The 21555-nt window shown below is 39.5% G+C and overlaps 1 pseudogene; it reads right to left on the bottom strand.

Moving 5' to 3' along the window:
* LOC132434262 (S-phase kinase-associated protein 1 pseudogene) overlaps positions 1-18451 on the bottom strand; it is a 32851-nt pseudogene extending 14400 nt beyond the window's left edge.
* Between the last annotated feature and the right edge of the window lie 3104 nt (positions 18452-21555).

Raw genomic sequence — 21555 nt, forward strand, 5'->3', positions numbered from 1 at the left:
TGGGCATTCTCTTATTTATGACTCTTTGTTTTTCTCTTACTGCCTTTAGAATGCTCTCTTTAACTAACTTTTGTCATTTTAAGTGTGATATGTCTTGGTGTGGGTCTGTTTGGACTCATCTTATTTGGGACTCTCTGTGTTTTCTGTACTTGAATATCTGTTTTCTTCTTCATGTTTGGGATGTTTCCAGCCATAATTTCATCAAATACATTTTGAGCCCCTTCTCTCTCTCTTCTTCTTCTGGTACCCTGATAATGTGAATGCTGGTACACTTGATGTTGTCTCAGAGGTCCCTTAAACTATTTTCTTTTTTTTTTTTTCTGTTCTGATTGGGTAATTTCCATTATTCTATCTTTCAGATTACTTATGTGTTCTTTTGTATCTCCTAGTGTGCTGTTACTTCCTTCTAGTGTGTTTTTCATTTCAGTTATTGTATTCTTCCATTCTGACTGGTTCTTTTTTATATTTTCTAGTCCTTTGTTAAATTTCTCCATGTGTTCATCTATTCCTCTCCATAATTTAGTTAGCATTCTTATTACTAATGTTCTGAACTCTTTTTCTGGTAAATTATTTATTTCTGTTTCATTAATTGTTTTTTGGGGGGGATTTCTTTTGTTATTTTTATTGAAACAAATTCCTCTGTCTGCTCATTTTGCTTAACTTTCTCTGTCTCTATGAAAGTAGGTGAAACAGTTACCTGTTGCTGTTTTGAAGGGCTGTCTTTATATGGGAGTGCCCCTATGCTGTCTGCACACTCCCAGTGGCTTTGGTGGGAGAATTAGATCTGAAATGAGCACAGGCCACATCTTTCCCCAGGGTGTGTTGGCAGCTATCACCTTGGTAGGATGTGGGGCTGGAGATGGAGGGGCAGGGCCAGAGCCACGTGTGACCTGGGGCTTTTCCTCTTCTCAGTGGCCAGCACCACCCTATTGGGAGTGGGGTCATGTCCCAAGTTTCTGAAGAAGAAGCCCTGAGGGTCATTTCCCAGCTGGCTCTATTCCTTTTAAATGTGTGCTCCTTTCCCCATCCCACAGAAGCACCCTTGCCCCAGAGGGGAGCAGAGCTGGAGCAAGAGTGGCTGGTTCATGTGCTCAGGTAGGTCTTGGAGTGGGCTGTGGCAGTCCCAGCAACAGTCAGAAACCTGGACCTCTTCTGGGGTTCTGCCTGCATAATCACCAGTAATGGCTGCCCCTGCCTTGGTCAGATGCTGCTCTGGGTCTGAGCCACCTTTGTCCCTCACAGCTGAGCTCTCCTCTCAGTCTCAGCAGCCCTTACCCCAGTGTGCAGCTGTGTCATGAAGCAAGTGGGGCTGGAGCAGGCACTTGCCTTGGGCTGTGGCACGTGCTGGCATGGTTGCAGGAAACTGGTTAGCATCTTGTGCACTTTCAATCTGCCCTCTATGCCCTGTTTTGGGATTACGCAAGCATGTGTGTGTTCCTCAAGAGCAGAGTCCAGGCTTCCCACAGCCTTCCTGTTAGTCTCAATGGCCCTCCAACCAGCCAAGGAGACTTGTGTTCCTCATGTCAGATCCCAGGGCTGGGGTGCCCAGTATGTGGCTTGAACCACTCACTGCCCAGGGAGGATCTCTTCCTGTGCAATCCCCCTCCTCTTCTGAGTCTCCTTCCAGGGGCACAGGTCCCAACCTGATTATTTCTCTTCCCTTACTACCTGATTCTGTGTGGAACTTTCTTACAGCCTTGGTTGTACAGGAGTCTTTCTGCCAGTCTCCAGTTAGTTTTCAGTGAGAATTGTTCCACATGTAGATGTACTTTTTTTTTTTTTTTTTGCGGTATGCCGACCTCTCACTGTTGTGGCCTGTCCCGTTGCGGAGCACAGGCTCCGGACGCGCAAGCTCAATGGCCATGGCTCACGGGCCCAGCTGCTCCGCGGCATGTGGGATCCTCCTGGACCGGGGCACAAACCCATGTCCCCTGCAACGGCAGGCGGACTCTCAACCACTGCACCACCAAGGAAGCCCTAGATGTACTTTTGATGTGTTCATGGGGTAAGGTGATTTCCACCTCCTCCTACTCCATCATCTTGATCTCTTCCCCAGTAGGACAATAGAACCTTAATACAACAATTTAAGCAAGGAACTCAGCTTGAGGTATCTGGGATAGCATCACAAAAATTTCTTTCAGTTGCATCCTAAAGGATGAAAGGAAGTTTGTCAGGTGAAGAAATGGAGGAAAAGGTATTTCAGGTGAGTGGCACTGCATGAGCAAAGAAATAAAATTATGAAAGGACATGCATGGAAGGTTTGGAGAAGTTAATATGGCTGTAGTTATAGGACTGAAGGTGGTGGCTACTATAATATTAGCTAGTCATAATGAAATTGTTAACAGTTATAATAACAAGTTAGTTCCATTTATGCTAATACCGGACTGGAATGTAGGTTGAGAAAGTCTGGGTCTAATAGAGTGAGAGAGAAAATTTCTGTATATGATAGAGGTTATTAAGATAAATTAAGAGAAGTTTCATATCAGAATGACTGACAATATAACCAAGCTTATTATTTGCAGAGTTTAAGGAAGTCTCTTCAACAAAGAGATAGCTAAATGGATTATTTAACTCTGAGATAGCAGTGGTATGTCATTTCTTGAAGACCAGATGAAACTTGGAGAAACCAGATGCAAAATATCATAGAATAAACAGAAAAATTTGTGCAGTACTCTTGAATTTTCTTTTTTCTTTTCTTTGGCCATACCACGTGGCTCGCAGGATCTCAGTTCTCCCACCAGGGATTGAACTTGGGCCACAGAAGTGAAAGGCCAAATCCTAACCACTAGACCACCAGGGAATTCCCATCTTTTTTTCTTTTTTCTTTTCTTTTCTTTTTTTTTTTTTTTTGGCGGTGCCTCTCACTGCTGTGGCCTCTCCCGTTGTGGAGCACAGGCTCTGGACGTGCAGGCTCAGCAGCCACTGCTCACGGGCCCAGCCGCTCCGCGGCATGCGGGATCTTCCCGGACCGGGGCACGAACCCACGTCCCCTGCATTGGCAGGCGGACTCCCCACCACTGCGCCACCAGGGAAGCCCCTCTTTTCTTTTTTTAATAGAGAAAAATCAAGGAGTGAGCATTCTTCTTGTGCCTGGGTCTGACTGGCTCTGTGGGCAAATCACATGTTTATTAGTATAAATAATATTAATATTATTCTATTAACATATATTTATATTATGATAATTAGTGTTAATATAAAGAGTTAATAACAGTACAGTTCACCCTTGAACAATGCAGAGGTTGGGGCACTGACCCCGACACAGTTGAAAATCCAGATATAACCTAGAGTCTGCCTTCCATATCAGTCGTTCCTCCTAATCTGAGGATCTGAATTCTCAGTTTCAACCAAATGTGGATCGTGTAGCACTGTAGTATTACTATTGAAAATAATCCGTGTACAAGTGGGCCTTCACAGTTTGCCCGTGTTGTTCAAGGGTCAACTATATTTAAAAATATAACTTAATAGGATTAAATAAATAGTACTTACTTAATTATATAATTAATATACATGATTAATAATAGTATTCATCATAATCATCATTAAAATGTAAATATTTGATCATGAATGCTCACAGCAGCACTATTCACAGTAGCCAAAGGGTGGAAACAACCCAAATGTCCATCAACTGATGAGTGGATAAACAGAGTGTGGTAAATCCATACAGTGGAATTTTATTCAATTGTAAAAAGGGTTGAAAAACTGCTACATGCTACAAGATGGATGAACCTCAAAATCATTACTGTAGGTAAAAGAAACCATATGGAAATGTCACATATTGCATGATTCTTTTTATTTTTTATTTATCATTTATTTATTTATTTTTGGGCCACACTATGTGGCTTGTGGGATCTTAGTTCCCTAAACAGGGATTGAACCCGTGCCCCCCTGCAGTACAAGTGCAGAGTCTTAACCACTGGCCCACCAGGGAAGTCCCTGTATGATTCTTTTTATATGAAATACCCACAATAAGCAAATCCATAGGGACAAAAAGTAGATTAGTGTTGGTCAGGGGGTAGAGGAGGGGTGACTGGGGAGCTAATGGATACCCATGTTCTTCTGAGGTGATGAAAATGTTTTGAAGCTAGAGAGAGGTGATGATTACACAGCATTGTGAATACATTTGATGCCACTGAATCGTGCACTTTAAAAAGGTTAATTGTATGTTGTCAGAATCTCACCTCGATTAAAAAAAATGCATGTTTCAGTGCTTACTGCATGCTATGAATTTCTAGTTTACCAAGATACTGAGACTCTGTAAAGATAGGTAATTTACCATATGTCATACAGGTAAAAAGAGAAAAAAGGAAGATGTACAGCCTTCTCCTTTTCTGACTTCTCATTCCTGGGCATGACTCTCAAACACAAAAAATTGGGGTAACTCTGAATCTGTGCCTCTTCCACCCATCCCTGCCGCACCAGGTCTCAGCGGAGACAGGTGACAATGATTAGGGGGTATTATTGAAAAGACACTTTCCTTGCTTGAGTGAAGACACTGACCCTCCCTCAAGTGGTTGCTGGGCTTTTTGTCATCACAGATACACCAAATATTCCAAAAGACTTGCCTCATCCAACACAGAGATAATAATTAGCCCTGTGACCACAGCTGGCGGAAATGGCTTTCCATCACATTTTTAAAATGCCATTTTCCTCTATGGAGACTGAGAGAGGCAAGGTAATGGAACCAAAGAGCTAATTAGTTCACAATGAAGGGAGACCTCGGTCAAAGGTGATGAGAACTGAAGATTCCTAGCGTCTCCTGCGGAGCTGTCTTGAGAGCCTCTGAAGACACCAGGGAGCAAATCTCTAGCCATCCTCTTGGATTTTCTTTTAAAGAACATGTCTAGGGAAAAGAATATGGCATTTGGAGTCTGAGAATCTGAGGTTTTGAATTCTGGCTCTGTCATTTACTGGCTTTATTGCTGCGGACATCTTGCCTCAGGAAGCCTCAACTACTTCATGTGGAAAATGGAAATTTAAGAGGTGCCTTGACATCTACATGTGGAACAACTCCTACAGAACACCTACTGAACGCAGGCAGAAGACCTCAGACCTCCCAAAGGCAAGAAACTCCCCACGTACCTGGGTAGGGAGAAAGAAAAAAAAAGAAAAAGAAAAACAGAGACAAAAGAATAGGGACGGGACCTGCACCAGTGGGAGGGAGCTGTGAAGGAGGAAAGATTCCCCACACTAGGAAGCCCCTTCGCGGGCAGAGACTGCGGGTGGCGGAAGGGGGAAGCTTCAGAGCCACGTAGGAGAGCGCAGCAACAGGGGTGCGGAGGGAAAAGTGCTTTCAGTGCTTTCCCGCACAGAGGATCGGTGCCGACCAGCACTCACCAGCCTGAGAGGCTTGTCTGCTCATGCGCCGGGGCGGGCGGGGCCTCGGAGCTGAGGCTCGGGCTTCGGTCGGATCCCAGGAGGAGGACTGGTGTTGGTGGCGTGAACACAGCCTGAAGGGGGTTAGTGCACCACGGCTAGCTGGGAGTGTGTCTGGGAAAAGGCCTGGAACTGCCAAAGAGGCAAGAGACTTTTTCTTGCCTCTTTGTTTCATGGTGCGCAGGGAGAGGAGATTCAGAACACCGCCTAAACTAGCTCCAGAGATGGGCGTGAGCCGCGGCTATCAGCGCGGACCCCAGGGACGGGCATGAGATGCTAAGGCTGCTGCTGCCGCCACCAAGAAGCCTGTGTGCGAGCACAGGTCACTCTCCACACCTCCCCTCCCGGGAGCCTGTGCAGTCCGCCACTGCCAGGGTCCCATGATCCAGGGACAACTTCCCCAGGAGAATGCACGGCGCGCCTCAGGCTGCTGCAACGTTCTGCTTGCCTCTGCCGCCGCAGGCTCGCTCCGCATCTGTACCCCACTCCCTACCGCCGGCCTGAGTGAGCCAGAGCCCCTGAATCAGCTGCTACTTTAACACCATCCTGTCTGAGCGGGAAAAGACGCCCTCAGGTGACCTAAATGCAGGGGCGGGGCCAAAACCATAGCTGAACTGCAGGAGCTGTGTGAACAAAGAAGAGAAAGGGAAATCTCTCCCAGCAGCCCCAGGGGCAGCGGATTAAATCTCCACAATCAACTAGATGTACACTGCATCTGTGGAATACCTGAACAGACAACGAATCATCCCAAATTGAGGCAGTGGACTTTGGGAGCAATGATATATATCTATCTATATCTATCTATATATATATATTTCCCCCTTTTTCTCTTTTTGTCAGTGTGTATGTGTATGCTTCTGTGTGTGATTTTGTCTGTATAGCTTTGCTTTTACCACTTGTCCTAGAGTTCTATCTCTTTTTTTTTTTTAGTTTAGTTTTTAGCACTTATCATTGGTGGATTTGTTTTTTTGGTTTGTTTGCTTTCTTCTTTCTTCCTTTCTTTTTTTAAATTACTTTTTTATTTTTAATAATTATTTTTTATTTTAATAACTTTATTTTCTTTTTCTTTCTTTCTTTTTTTCTCCCTTTTATTCTGACCCGTGTGGATGACAGGGTCTTGGTGCTCTGGCCAGGTGTCAGGCTTGTGCCTCTGAGGCAGGAAAGCCGAGTTCAGGACATTGGTCCACAAGAGACCGCCCAGCTCTACGTAATATCAAACAGCAAAAATCTCCCCGAGATCACCATCTCAACGACAAGACCCAGCTCCACTCAATGACCAGCAAGCTACAGTGCAGGACAACCTATGCCAAACAACTAACAAGACAGGCATACAACCCCACCCATTAGCAGAGAGGCTGCCTAAAATCATATAATGTCACAGACACCCCAAAATACTCCACCAGCTGCGGACCTGCCCACCAGAAAGACAGGATCCAGCCTCATCCACCAGAACACAGGCACTAGTCCTCTCCACCAGGAAGCTTACACAACCCACTTAACCAACCTTAGCCACTGGGGGCAGATACCAAAAAGAACGGAAACTACGAACCTGCAGCATGTGAAAAGGAGACCCCCAAAACACTAAGTTAAGCAAAATGACAAGACAGAAAAACACACAGCAGATGAAGGAACAAGGTAAACACCCACCATACCTAACAAATGAAGAGGAAATAGGCAGTCTACCTGAAAAAGAATTCAGAATAATAACCCAAAATCTTGGAAATAGAATGGAGAAAATACAAGAAACGTTTAACAAGGACCTAGAAGAACAAAAGAGCAAAAAAAAACAATGATGAACCACAGAATAAATGAAATTAAAAATTCTCTAGAAGGAATCAATAGCAGAATAACTGATGCAGAAGAATGGATAAGTGACCTGGAAGATAAAAGAGTGGAAATAGCTACTGCAGAGCAGAATAAAGGAAAAAAATAATGAAAAGAATTGAGGACAGTGTCAGAGACCTCTGGGACAACATTAACTGCACCAACATTCAAATTATAGTGGTCCCAGAAGAAGAAGAGAAAAAGAAAGGGACTGAGAAAATATTTGAAGAGTTTATAGTTGAAAACTTCCCTAATATGGGAAACGAAATAGTTAATCAAGTCCAGGAAGGGCAGAGAATCCCATACAGGATAAGTCCCAGGAGAAACATGCCAAGACACATATTAAGCAAACTATCAAAAATTAAATACAAAGAAAAAATATTAAAAGCATCAAGGGAAACAAAGCAAATAATATACAAAGGAATCCCCAAAAGGTTAAGAGCTGATCTTTCAGCAGAAATTCTGCAAGCCAGAAGGGAGTGACAGGACATATTTAAAGTGATGAAAGGGAAAAACGTACAACCAAGATTATTCTACCTAGCAAGGATCTCATTCAGATTTGACAGAGAAATTAAAACCTTTAATTTCAAAAGGTAAGAGAATTCAGCACCACAAAACCAGCTTTACAACAAATGCTAAAGGAACTTCTCTAGGCAGGAAACACAAGAGAATGAAAAGACCTACAATAACAAACCCAAAACAATTAAGAAAATGGTAATAAGAACATACATATTGATAATTATCTTAAATGTAAATGGATTAAATGACCCAACCAAAAGACATAGACTGGCTGAATGGATACAAAAACAAGACCCATATATATGCTATCTACAAGCAACCCACTTCAGACCTAGGGACACATACAACTAAAAGTGAGGGGATGGAAAAAGATATTCCATGCAAATGGAAATCAAAAGAAAGCTGGAGTGGCAATTTTCATATCAGACAAAATAGACTTTAAAACAAAGACTATTACAATAGATAAAGAAGGACACTACATAATGATCAAGGGATCGATCCAAGAAGAAGATATAACAATCATAAATATTTATGCACCCAACATAGGAGCACCTCAAAACATAAGGCAAATGCTAACAGCCATAAAAGAGGAAATCGACAGTAACACAATAATAGTAGGGGGCTTTAACACCCCACTTTCGCCAATGGTCAGATGATCCAAAATGAAAATAAGTAAGGAAACACAAGCTTTAAATGACACATTAGACAAGATGAACTTAATTGATCTTTATAGAATATTCCATCCAAAAACAACAGAATACACTTTCTTCTCAAGTGCTCATGGAACATTCTCCAGGATAGATCATATCTTGGGTCACAAATCAAGTGTTGGTTAATTCAAGAAAATTGAACTCATTATCAACTATGTTTTCTGGCCACAATGCTATGAGACTAGATATCAATTACAGGAAAAAATCTGTAAAAATACAAACACATGGAGGCTAAACAATACACTACTTAATAACCAAGATCACTGGAAAAATCAAAGAGGAAATCAAAAAATACCTAGAAGCAAATGACAATGAAAACACAATGACACGAAAATTATGGAATGCAGCAAAAGCAGTTCTAAGAGGGAAGTTTATAGCAATACAATCGTACCTTAAGAAACAAGAAACATCTCAAATAAACAACCAAACCGTACACCTACAGCAATTAGAGAAAGAACAAAAGAAACCTAAAGATTGCAGAAGGAAAGAAATCATAAAGATCAGATCAGAAACAAATGAAAAAGAAATGAAGGAAATGATAGTAAAGATGAATAAAACTAAAAGCTGGTTCTTTGAGAAGATAAACAAAATTGATAAACCATTAGCCAGATTCATCAAGAAAAAAAGGGAGAAGACCCAAATCAGTAGAATTAGAAATGAAAAAGGAGAAGTAACAACTGACACTGCAGAAATACAAAGGATCATGAGAGATTACTACAAGCAACTATATGCCAATAAAATGGACAACCTTGAAGAAATGGAAAAATTCTTAGAAAAGCACAACCTTCTGAGACTGAAACAGGAAAAAAGGGAAAATATAAACAGACCAATCACAAGCACTGAAATTAAAACTGTGATTAAAAATCTTCCAGCAAACAAAAGCCCAGGACCAGATGGCTTCACAGGCAAATTCTATCAAACATTTAGAGAAGAGCTAACACCTATCCTTCTCAAACTCTTCCAAAATATAGCAGAGAGAGAAACACTCCCAAACTCATTCTATGAGACCGCCTTCAACCTGATAGTAAAACCAAAGATGACACAAAGAAAGAAAACTACAGGCCAATATTACTGATGAACACAGATGCAAAAATCCTCAACAAAACACTAGGAAACAGAATCCAACAGCACATTAAAAGGATCATACACCATAATCAAGTGGGTTTATCCCAGGAATGCAAGGATTCTTCAATATATGCAAATCAATCAATGTGATAAACCATGTTAACAAATTGAAGGAGAAAAACCATATGGTCGTCTCAATAGATACAGAAAAAGCTTTCAACAAAATTCTACACCCATTTATGATAAAAACCCTCCAGAAAATGGGTATAGAGGGAAAGGCCATATATGAAAAACCCACAGCCAACATCATCCTCAATGCTGAAAAACTGAAGCCATTTCCACTATGATCAGGAACAAGACAAGGTTGCCCACTCTCAGCACTATTATTCAACATTGTTTTGGAAGTTTTAGCCACAGCAATCAGAGAAGAAAAAGAAACAAAAGGAATCCAAATTGGAAAAGAAGACTAAAGCTGTCACTGTTTGCAGATGACATGATACTATACATGTAGAATCCTAAAGATATCACCAGAAAACTACTAGAGCTAATCAATGAATTTGGTAAAGTAGCAGGATACAAAATTAATGCACTTGCATTCCTATACACTAATGATGAAAAATCTGAAAGTGAAATTAAGAAAACACTTCCATTTACCATTGCAACAAAAAGAATAAAATACCTAGTAATAAACCTACCTAAGGCTACAAAAGACCTGTATGCAGAAAACTATAAGACACTGATGAAAGAAATTAAAGATGATACAAATAGGTGGAGAGATATACCATGTTATTGGATTGGAAGAATCCAATGGCATGGACATATTTACACTACCAAATGTAAAACCGATAGCTAGTGGGAAGCAGCCGCATAGCACAGGGAGATCAGCTCGGTGCTTTTTGACCACCTAGAAGGCTTGGATAGGGAGGATCAGAGGGAGGGAGAAGCAAGAGGGAAGAGATATGGGGATATATGTATATGTAGAGCTGATTCACTTTGTTATAAGGCAGAAACTAACACACCTTGTAAAGCAATTATACTCCAATAAAGATGTTAAAAAAAAAAAGGGTGCCTTGCAGAGATAATATAATGAAAGACGTAGCACAGTGCTTGGCACACACTGTGAACTCCCAACATGAGAGTTATTATTGCTGTGATCTCAGGGGTATTGCTTTGGCATAACTGAAGTTGCTGCCTTCTTCAAAAAACTATAGAGTAAACCCTTTGGAATAAGCTATATTCACCATGAACCATCTGTGTGGGAAGGTTGTATTGGTAGGATATATGTCTGTGGATAGTTAAGGAACTATGAATGAACTTGGGATGAATACCTGTGTTGAAAATTGGGGTTCAGTGTCGATTAATGCTTTGACCTAAGGTCTCTACAAGTATTTGTTTGTACTGCACTTTTTTTTAAAAAAATTGAAGTAAAGTTGGGACCTCCCTGGTGGCCCAGTGGTTAAGACTCTGCACTCCCAAGGCAGGGGGCCTGGGTTCGATCGCTGGTCAGGTAACTAGATCCCATATGCTTGCCACAACAAAGATTTCACATGCCACAAGTAAGGAGCCCTTGAGCCACAACTAAGGGGTCTGCCTGCTGCAAAACTAAGACCTGGTACAACAAAATAAATAAATAAATATATATTTTAAAAAATTGAAGTAAAGTTGATTGACAATATTCTGTTAGTTTCAGGTGTACAGCAAAGTTGTATATATATATATATATATATATAATTTTTCATATATATGAAAAAGAATATACATATTCTTTTTCAGATTCCTTTCTATTATAGCTTATTACAAGATATTAAATATAGTTCCCTGTGCTATACAGTAGGTCCACGTTGCTTATCAATTTTACTATAGTAGTGTGTACCTGTTAATCTCAAACTCCTATTTTATCTGCTCCCCGTTTCCCCTTTGGAATCCATAAGTTTGTTTTCTATGTCTGTGAGTCTATTTATGTTTTGTAAGTTCCTTTGTATAATTTTTTTAGGTTCCACTTATAAGTGATAGCATATGATATTTATCTTTCTCTGATGTATTTCACTTAGTATGATATTCTCTAGGTCCACCCACATTGCTACAAATGACATTACTTCATTCTTTTTATGGCTGACTAATATTCCATTGTATATATAAACCACGTCTTTTTTTATCCATTCATCTGTCCATGGACATTTATGTTGCTTCCATGTCTTGGCTATTGTAAATAGTGCTGCTATGAACACTGGGGTGCCTGTATCTCTCCCCTTTTTTAAAACATCTTTATTAGAGTATAATTGATTTAAAATGGTGTGTTAGTTTGTGCTTTACAACAAAGTGAATCAGTTATACATATACATATGTCCCCATATCTCTTCCCTCTTGCATCTTCCTCCCTCACTCCCACCCTCCCTATCCTACCCCTCTAGGTGGTCACACAGCACTGAGCTGATCTCTCTGTGCTATGCGGCTGCTTCCCAGTAGCTATCTATTTTACGTTTGGTAGTGTATATATGTCCATGCCACTCTCTCACTTTGTCCCAGCTTACCATTCCCCCTCCCTCTCCCTGTATCCTCAAGTCCATTCTCTAGTAGGTCGGCGTCTTTATTCCTGTCTTGCCCTTAGGTTCTTCATGACCATTTTTTTGTTTTTTGTTTTTTTTTTAGATTCCATATATATGTGTTAGCATATGGTATTTGTTTTTCTCTTTCCGACTTACTTCACTATGTATGACAGACTTGAGGTCCATCCACCTCACTACAATTCACACAATTTCGTTTCCTTTTATGGCTGAGTAATATTCCATTGTATATATGTGCCACATCTTCTTTATTCATTCATCTGTTGATGGACACTTAGTTTGCTTCCATGTCCTGTATTGTAAATAGAGCTGCAATGAACATTTTGGTACATGACTCTTTGAACCATGGTTTTCTCAGGGTATATGCCCAGTAATGGGATTGCTGGGTCTTTTGGTAGTTCTATTTTTAGTTTTTTAAGGAACCTCCATACTGTTCTCCATAGTGGCTGTATCAATTTACATTCCCACCAACAGTGCAAGAAGGTTCCCTTTTCTCCACACCCTCTCCAGCATTTATTGTTTATAGATTTTTTGATGATGTCCATTCTGACCGGTGTGAGATGATATCTCATTGTAGTTTTGATTTGCATTTCTCTAATGATTAATGATGTTGAGCATTCTTTCATGTGTTTGTTGGAAATCTGTATATCTTCTTTGGAGAAATGTCTATTTAGGTCTTCTGCCCATTTGTGGATAGGGTTGTTTGTTTTTTTGATATTGAGCTGCATGAGCTGCTTGTAAATTTTGGAGATTAATCCTTTGTCAGTTACTTCATTTGCAAATATTTTTTCCCATTCTGAGGGTTGTCTTTTGGTCTTGTTTATGGTTTCCTTTGCTGTGCAAAAGGTTTTAAGTTTCATTAGGTCCCATTTGTTTATATTCCCATTTCTCTAGGAGGTGGGTCAGAAAGGATCTTGATGTGATTTATGTCATAGAGTGTTTTGTCTATGTTTTCCTCTAAGAGTTTGATAGTGTCTGGCCTTACATTTAGGTCCTTAAACCATTTTGAGTTTATTTTTGTGTATGGTGTTAGGGAGTGTTCTAATTTCGTTCTGTTACATGTAGCTGTCCAGTTTTCCCAGCACCATTTATTGAAGAGGCTGTCTTTTCTCCACTGTATATTCTTGCCTCCTTTATCAAAGATAAGGTGACCATATGTGTGTGGGTTTAACTGTGGGCTTTCTATCCTGTTCAACTGATCTATATTTCTGTTTTTGTGCCAGTACCATACTGTCTTGATTACTGTAGCTTTGTAGTATAGTCTAAAGTCAGGGAGCCTGATTCCTCCAGCTCCATTTTTCTTTCTCAAGATTGCTTTGGCTATTCGGGGTCTTTTGTATTTCCATAGAAATTGAGAAATTTTTTGTTCTAGTTCTGTGAAAAATGCCATTAGTAGTTTGATAGGGATTGCATTGAACCTCTAGTATGCTTTGGGTAGTATAGTCATTTTCACAATGTTGATTCTTCCAATCCAAGAACATGGTATATCACTCCATATATTTGTGTCATCTTTAATTTCTTTCATCAGTGTGTTACAGTTTTCTGCATGTAGGTCTTTCGTCTCCTTATGTAGGATTATTCCTAGATATTTTTTTCTTTTTTTGCAATGGTAAATGGGAGTGTTTTCTTAATTTCACTCTCAGATTTTTCATCATTAGTGTATAGGAATGCCAGAGATTTCTGTGCATTAATTTTGTATGCTGCTACTTTACCAAATTCATTGATGAGCTCTAGTAGTTTTCTCGTCACATCTTTAGGATTCTGTATGTATAGTATCATGTCATCTGCAAAAGGTGACAGCTTTACTTCTTCTTTTCTGATTTGGATTCCTTTTATTTCTTTTTCTTCTCTGATTCCTGTGGCCAAAACTTCCAAAACCATGTTGAATAATAGTGGTGAGAGCGGGCAACCTTGTCTTGTTCCTGATCTTAGTGGAAATGGTTTCAGTTTTTCAGCATTGAGGAGGATGTTGGCTGTGGGTTTGTCATATATGGCCTTTATTATGTTCAGAAAGTTCCCTCTATGCCTACTTTCTGGAGGTTTTTTTTTTTTTTTTGCAGGACGTGGGCCTCTCACTGTTGTGGCCTCTCCCATTGCGGAGCACAGGCTCCGGACGTACAGGCTTAGCAGCCATGACTCACAGGCCCAACTGCTCTGCAGCATGTGGGATCTTCCCGGACCTGGGCATGAACCCGTGTCCCCTGCATCGGCAGGTGGACTCTCAACCACTGCGCCACCAGGGAAGCCCATCTGGAGAGTGTTTATCATAAATGGGTATTGAATTTTGTTGAAAGCTTTCTCTGAATCTATTGAGATCATCATATGGATTTATTTCTTCAATTGGTTAATATCGTGTATCACATTGATTTGCGTATATTGAAGAATCCTTGCATTCTTGGGAAAAACCCCACTTGATCATGGTGTATGATCCTTTTAATGTGCTGTTGGTTTCTGTTTGCTAGTATTTTGTTGAGGATTTTTGCATCTATGTTCATCAGTGATATTGGCCTGTAGTTTTCTTTCTTTGTGACATCTTTGTCTGGTTTTGGTACCAGGGTGATGATGGCCTCATAGAATAAGTTTGGGAGTGTTCCTCCCTGTGCTATATTTTGGAAGAGTTTGAGAAGGATAGGTGTTAGCTCTTCACTAAATGTTTTTGTTTTATGGTATGCGGGCCTCTCACTGTTGTGACCTCTCCCATTGCGGAGCACAGGCTCCGGATGCGCAGGCTCAGCGGCCATGGCTCACGGGCCCAGCCACTCTGCGGCATGTGGGATCCTCCCGGACGGGGGATGAACCCGTGTCCCGTGCATCGGCAGGTGGACTCCCAATCACTGTGCCACCAGGGAAACCCTTCACTAAATGTTTGATAGAATTCGCCTGTGAAGCCATCTGGTCCTGGGCTTTTGTTTGTTGGAAGATTTTTAATCACAGTTTCAATTTCAGTGCTTGTGATTGGTGTGTTCTTATTTTCTGTTTCTTTCTGGTTCAGTCTTGGAACGTTGTGCATTTCTAAGAGTTTGTCCATTTCTTCAAGGTTGTCCATTTTATTGACATATAGTTGCTTGTAGTAATCTCTCATGATCCTTTGTATTTCTGCAGTGTCAGTTGTTACTTCTCCTTTTTCATTTCTAATTCTATTGATTTGAGTCTTCTCCCTTTTTTTCTTGATGAATTTGGCTAATGGTTTATCAATTTTGCTTATCTTCTCAAATAACCAGCTTTTAGGTTTATTGATGTTTGCTATTGTTTCCTTCATTTCTTTTTCATTTATTTCTGATCTGATCTTTATGATTTATTTCCTTCTGCTAACTTTGTGTTTTTTGTTCTTCTTTCTCTAATTGCTTTAGGTGTAAGGTTAGGTTGTTTATTTGAGATGTTTCTTGTTTCTTAAGTTACGATTGTATTGCTATAAACTTCCCTCTTAGAACTGCTTTTGCTGCATTCCATAATTTTTATGTCATTGTGTTTTCATTGTCATTTGCTTCTAGGTATTTTTTGATTTTCTCTTTGAATTCTTCAGTGGTGTCTTGGTTATTAAGTAGTGTATTGTTTAGCCTCCATGTGTTTGTAGTTTTTACAGATTTTTTCCTGTAATTGATATCTAGTCTCATAGCATTGTGGTCAGAAAAGATACTTGATATAATTTCAATTTCCTTATATTTACCAAGGCTTGATTTTTGACCCAAGATATGATCTAACCTGGACAATGTTCCATGATCACTTGAGAAGAAAGTGTATTCTGTTGTTTTTGGATGGAATGTACTGTAAATATCAGTTAAGTCCATCTTGTTTAATGTATCATTTGAAGCTTCTGTTTCCTTATTTATTTTCATTTTGGATGATCTGTCCATTGGTGAAAGTGGGGTGTTAAAGTCCCATGATATGATTTTGTTACTATCGATTTCCCCTTTTATGGTTGTTAGTACTTGCCTTATGATTGAGGCGCTCCTATGTTCGGTGCATAAATATTTACCATTGTCATATCTTCTTCTTGGATTGATCCCTTGATCATTATGTAGTGTCCTTTGTCTCTTGTAACAGTGTTTATTTTAAAGTCTATTTTTTCTGATATGAGAATTGCCACTCCAGCTTTCTTTTGATTTCCATTTGCATGTAATATCTTTTTCCATCCCCTCCCTCACTTTCAGTCTATATGTGTCCCTAGGTCTGAAGTGGGTCTCTTGTAAACAGCATATATACGGGTCTTGTTTTTGTATCCATTCAGCCAGTCTATGTCTTTTGGTTGGGACATTTAATCCATTTACATTTAAGATAATTATCAATATGTATGTTCCTATTACCATTTTAATTGTTTTGAGTTTGTTATTGTAGGTCTTTTCCTTCTCTTGTGTTTCCTTCCTAGAGACGTTCCTTTAGCATTTGTTGTAAAGCTGGTTTGGTGGTACTGAATTCTCTAGCTTTTGCTTGTCTGTAAAGGTTTTAATTTCTCCATCAAATCTGAATGAGATCCTTGCTGGGTAGCATGTATCTATTCATATTAGAGTTTTCTTCTTTTTTGGATATATGCCTAGGAGTGGTATTACTGGATCATATGGTAACTTTATTTTTAGTTTTTTGAGAAACCTCCTTACTATTCTCCATAGTGGCTGTAGTAATTTACATTCTCACCAACAGTGTAGGAGGGTTCCCTTTCCTCCACATCCTCTCCAACATTTATTATTTGAAGACTTTTTGATGATGGCCATTCTGACGAGTGTGAGGTGATACCTCATTGTAGTTTTGCTTTGCATCTCTCTAATGATTAGCAATGTTGAGCATCTTTTCATGTGCCTGTTGGACATCTGTATGTCTTATTTGGAGAAATGTCTATTTAGGTCGTCTGTCCCTTTTTTGATTGTGTTGGGGTTTTTTTGATATTGAGCTGTATGGGCTGTTTATATGTTTTGGAAATCAATCTCTTGTGGGTTGCATCATTTGCAAATATTTTCTCCTGTTCCATAGGCTGTCTTTTTGTTGCCAATAAGTGGTGCCAGACAGTTACATATAGAAGAATGAAACTAGAACATTCTCTAACACCATATACAAAAATAAACTCAAAACGGATTAAAGATATAAATGTAAGACAGATACTATTAAAAAAACTCCTAGAGGAAAACACAGGCAGAACACTCTTTGACATAAATCACAGCTATATATATTTTTTTGATCTGTCTCCTAGAGTAATGGAAATAAATGCAAAAATAAACAAATGGGACCTAATTAAACTTAAGAACTTTTGCACAACAAAGGAAACTGTAAACAAAATGAAAAGACAACTTTTGTTTTGTTTGGGAATGGGAGAAAATATTTGTACTTCACTTTTGTGGGTGATATTGAGTCACCTGGAACCATCCTTGTCGGTCCACGTCCTTCTTTCAGAGTACTTTTGAGAATAGATTTTCTTTTTTTAAATTTTTGTAGCACTCTAGGCCAAATAGCAAATATATGGATTTATAGCTTTCTTGGTCTGGCCATAAGTGTACAATCTGCTTCTGCAGCTGTACTGCCAGGTTCTTCAGGTATAAACTAAGAAGAATGCTGTGCCCACTTTAAAGGCTTAAGAGAGAATTTTTCGTTGAAATAGTTTTAGAACAAAGAAAAGGAAATTCTACTTTACACAGTGGGCAAATGATAACTATGTGAAACTTTTTACCAGTTAATGTTATATGGTGACTGCCGATTCTCAGTGAAATCACAGACCCTTGTAAGCCCCACAAGAGCTGGGTCATCTTCATCTTGTCATCATATCCCTAGTGCTGAGCACTGTATCTGACACATCACAGGCACCAAACAAATATCTGTTGAATAAATGAATGAAGGGTGAATAGTATTGAAAAGGTTTAGGTATGCTGAAAGATGGCAGAGCCTTAACATAATCCGAGGGAAAGTTGATAAGTATTTTTTGGGTATACTGGCTTGTTTATGTTGACACTGATGTAATAACTGTCATACTATCCCAGTAAATATTCCTTAGTACCATTTTCAGTGAGAGAATATTTCACTGGATGAATCCTTGAGCAGATGAAGTTCTTGAGAATTCCAGGTGGATAGGTTTAGAGAGTTCATATCTGAATGGACATTGTTATACAAACAGACTGAAGAAAGGAATCAAAACGTTAATGAAGTTTTTACATTCCACTTTTAACCTGAAACCTAAGAGCCTTCAGATGCTTTCTGTACTCTTTTGTATTTTAAGCCACAATAGATTCTTTCTGCCTCTCTCAAAATTTCCCACTTGTTTTGTCATTTAGGAGGCCCCTTCTGAGCTTACCTCGTTGTTAAGCAGAACTGACAAAAGGTGAAGTTTTTCTGTTTAATGCAGACCTTAGAAGTTACCACCTGATTCTCAAATAGGGCTGAAAGACAAATGCTGGTATCATGTTCAAGATGCATTGTCCCTTGAATTCCTGTCTCTAAATATATCAGCCTTTTAACAGCAGCATGGTGATAACTAACGTGGAATTACTTACATTGGTAATATTTCTTTAGAAGGCAAAATTAGGCTTTTATATTTTGTTTTCATTACATTTAAGAAAGAATGTATCACATCCATATAAAGTAAAAGTAGAAATTCCATTTTGGTGTTTTGTATTCAAAATGGTACAGCACCTTTATTACTATAAGAGGTTTCTGATGAAAAACACCTCCTCAAGTTAAAGAGTTTCTGGACAGTACGCAATTTTGATAACTTGTCATTTTATAGAATGATACCTGTTTTCAATAATAATATGTAACTGTCATATTTTCTCAATGAACCTCAAATATTTCTAATATTTTACATAATGATTTAGAGCATGTTTATGTCATCACATTTAAATTTTCTGAGGAAAAAGGGGGCTAGACCTTTATAATCTCAATTTAACCGATCTGTGGATATGGGCTTTCCCTGGGAAGGGGGTTTATGGCTGTCTCTGGCCAAAGTCAAGTTCCAAAGAGGGACTCAGCTGAGAGATGGTGGTTGCCAGCACTCCTAGGAGGTGGGTGTGTGCACTTCAGACCCAGGATAAGGGATCTTGGTGGTACACAATGACCTCTACTAGAAATGGAGGTGCAAAAAGTGTGTGTGACTGCCCATAGCTCGGGCTCCCTCCATTTTTTAATCATGGAAGCCCATATTTAACTTTAAAATTAGTTTTAAACTTTTTAATCATGACATATAACATACTGGAGAACTTATAATACATGTATTACAAATAGACCATTTTCAATAACTTGGAAGCCCCCACACAAATCTCCTTAATTGTATTCACGCCAGAGGTAACTGCTGGCCTAAGTTTAGTGTTTATCATTTACTGGCTACTCTTCACAGCTTTTATTTTATTTTTTTTCTTAATAAGAACGTCAGGCAGATTGGGTTAGGGTACACAGTTCAGTCTATAACAAGATTGTTTTTTCCTTACAAACATCTTTATTACAAGTGTTCTTTTTAATAATCCTTCCTTCCTCCCTCCCTCCCTCCTTCTCTCTCTCCCTCCCTCCTTCCTTTCCTTCCTTCCTTCCTTTTTGGCTGCATTGGGTCTTTTTGCTGCGCATGGGCTTTCTCTAGTTGTGGCGAGGAGGGCTACTCTTCATTGTGGTGGATGGGCTTCTCATTGTGGTGGCTTCTCTTGCTGCGGAGCACAGGCTCTATGTGCGTGGGCTTCACTAGTTGTGGCATGTGGGTTCAGTAGTTGTGGCGAATGGGCTTAGTTGCTCCACGGCATGTGGGATCTTCCCAGACCAGGGATCGAACCTGTGTCCCCTGCACTGTCCCCTGCGGATTCTTAACCACTGTGCCACCAGGGAAGTCCACATGTGTTCTTAAGCACTTTTGTACGTGCATTACAGAAAGGCTGCCTCATGCATTCACTGATATAGTACTGATTGTTCTCAACATGGCAAGCAAGTAGCACTCTTACAAGCATCTTTCTTATATGTGTTCTTAAATGCTTCTCTGCATGCTTTCTTTTTATAGCTTTTGTTTTGTTTTGTTTTTCACTATTTATTTAACATTTTTATTGGAATATAATTGCTTTACAATGGTGTGTTAGTTTCTGCTTTATAACAAAGTGAATCAGCTATACATATACATATAACCCCACATCTCTTCCCTCTTGCGTCTCCCTCACTCCCACCCTCCCTATCCCACCCCTCTAAGTGGTCACAAAGCACTGAACTGATCTTCCCGTGCTATGCAGCTTCTTCCCACTAGCTATCGGTTTTACATTCGGTAGTGTATATATGTCAGTGCCACTCTCTCACTTTGTTCCAGCTTACACTTCCCCCTCCCTGTGTCCTCAAGTCCATTCTCTTTTTTATAGCTTTTTAAAGCCATATAAGTAACTATTCCTAATCAATATATTTTTTAGTTTAGTTTTGTTTTTGAACTTTATATACATGGAATCACCCCATTTTATATTGCCTTTTTCTGCTTAACATGATCTCATTTAGGTTTATTTTTATGGATGCTTGTAGCTGTAGCTCATTCTTCTTTACTGTATATCATCTCATTGTATGATGATTTATTATGTAATGTCACTGATTTGTTTTATATGGTCTTGTTTTGTTGGTTGGACTTTGGTTTTACCTTTCCTTTCTTTTTTTAAATTTTAATGGAAGTATAGTTGATTTACAATGTTGTGGCAATCTCTGCTGTACAGCAAAGTGACTCAGTTATCCACATATAGACATCCTTTTTTAAATTTTTTTCCTTTTTAATTAAAATTTTTTTAAAATTAAAAAAAATTTTTATTGGCGCTACCTTTCCTATGAGAATTTGTATTTTAAGAGCTTCTAATTTAACCAAAGCCTTAATCTCTAATTGTTGACTTCCAAGTACTGTGACAAACTAGATGTAAATATCTTATTCAAGTAGGAACCTTTTATTTTGATAGAAATATCTTCCTTATACCACCTAATCAGACTCTGTTGACCCACAAAGGATGGTTGATTTTTGTCAGGGTTAACATCATAAAATTCAACATTTTGTGACTTTACAGTTGAAAGACTATATTCAGGAATACCGTCTTTAAAAAAGACGTCTCGGGCTTCCCTGGTGGCGCAGTGGTTGGGAGTCTGCCTACCGATGTGGGGGACGCGGGTTCGTGCCCCGGTCCGGGAGGATCCCACATGCTGCGGGGCGGCTGGGCCGGTGAGCCATCGCCGCTGAGCCTGTGCGTCCGGAGCCTGTGCTCCGCAACGGGAGAGGCCATAACAGTGAGAGGCCCGCGTACCACAAAAAAAAAAAAAAAGAAAAAAAAAAGACGTCTCATTTTAAAAAATGAGATTGAAAAGTTAACCAGGAGTCAGTAAATAACTGTGGTATATAGAAACAAATTTTGTGTATGGGCACCTCATGAATAATACTGAACATCATTTCTGAGTTTTATTGCTGTGATTGTCAAACATGGGGTCTTAGCCTGGAACACAGCTATTCAAAATAATGAATCATGGGCAATGAATCAAGAAATGTTGAACTTAAGCCTGCAACTCTAAGAATGGAGAATTCTGCTAATTGC

The sequence above is a fragment of the Delphinus delphis genome, chromosome 11 (assembly GCF_949987515.2).
Source record: "Delphinus delphis chromosome 11, mDelDel1.2, whole genome shotgun sequence".
Lineage (NCBI taxonomy): Eukaryota > Metazoa > Chordata > Mammalia > Artiodactyla > Delphinidae > Delphinus > Delphinus delphis.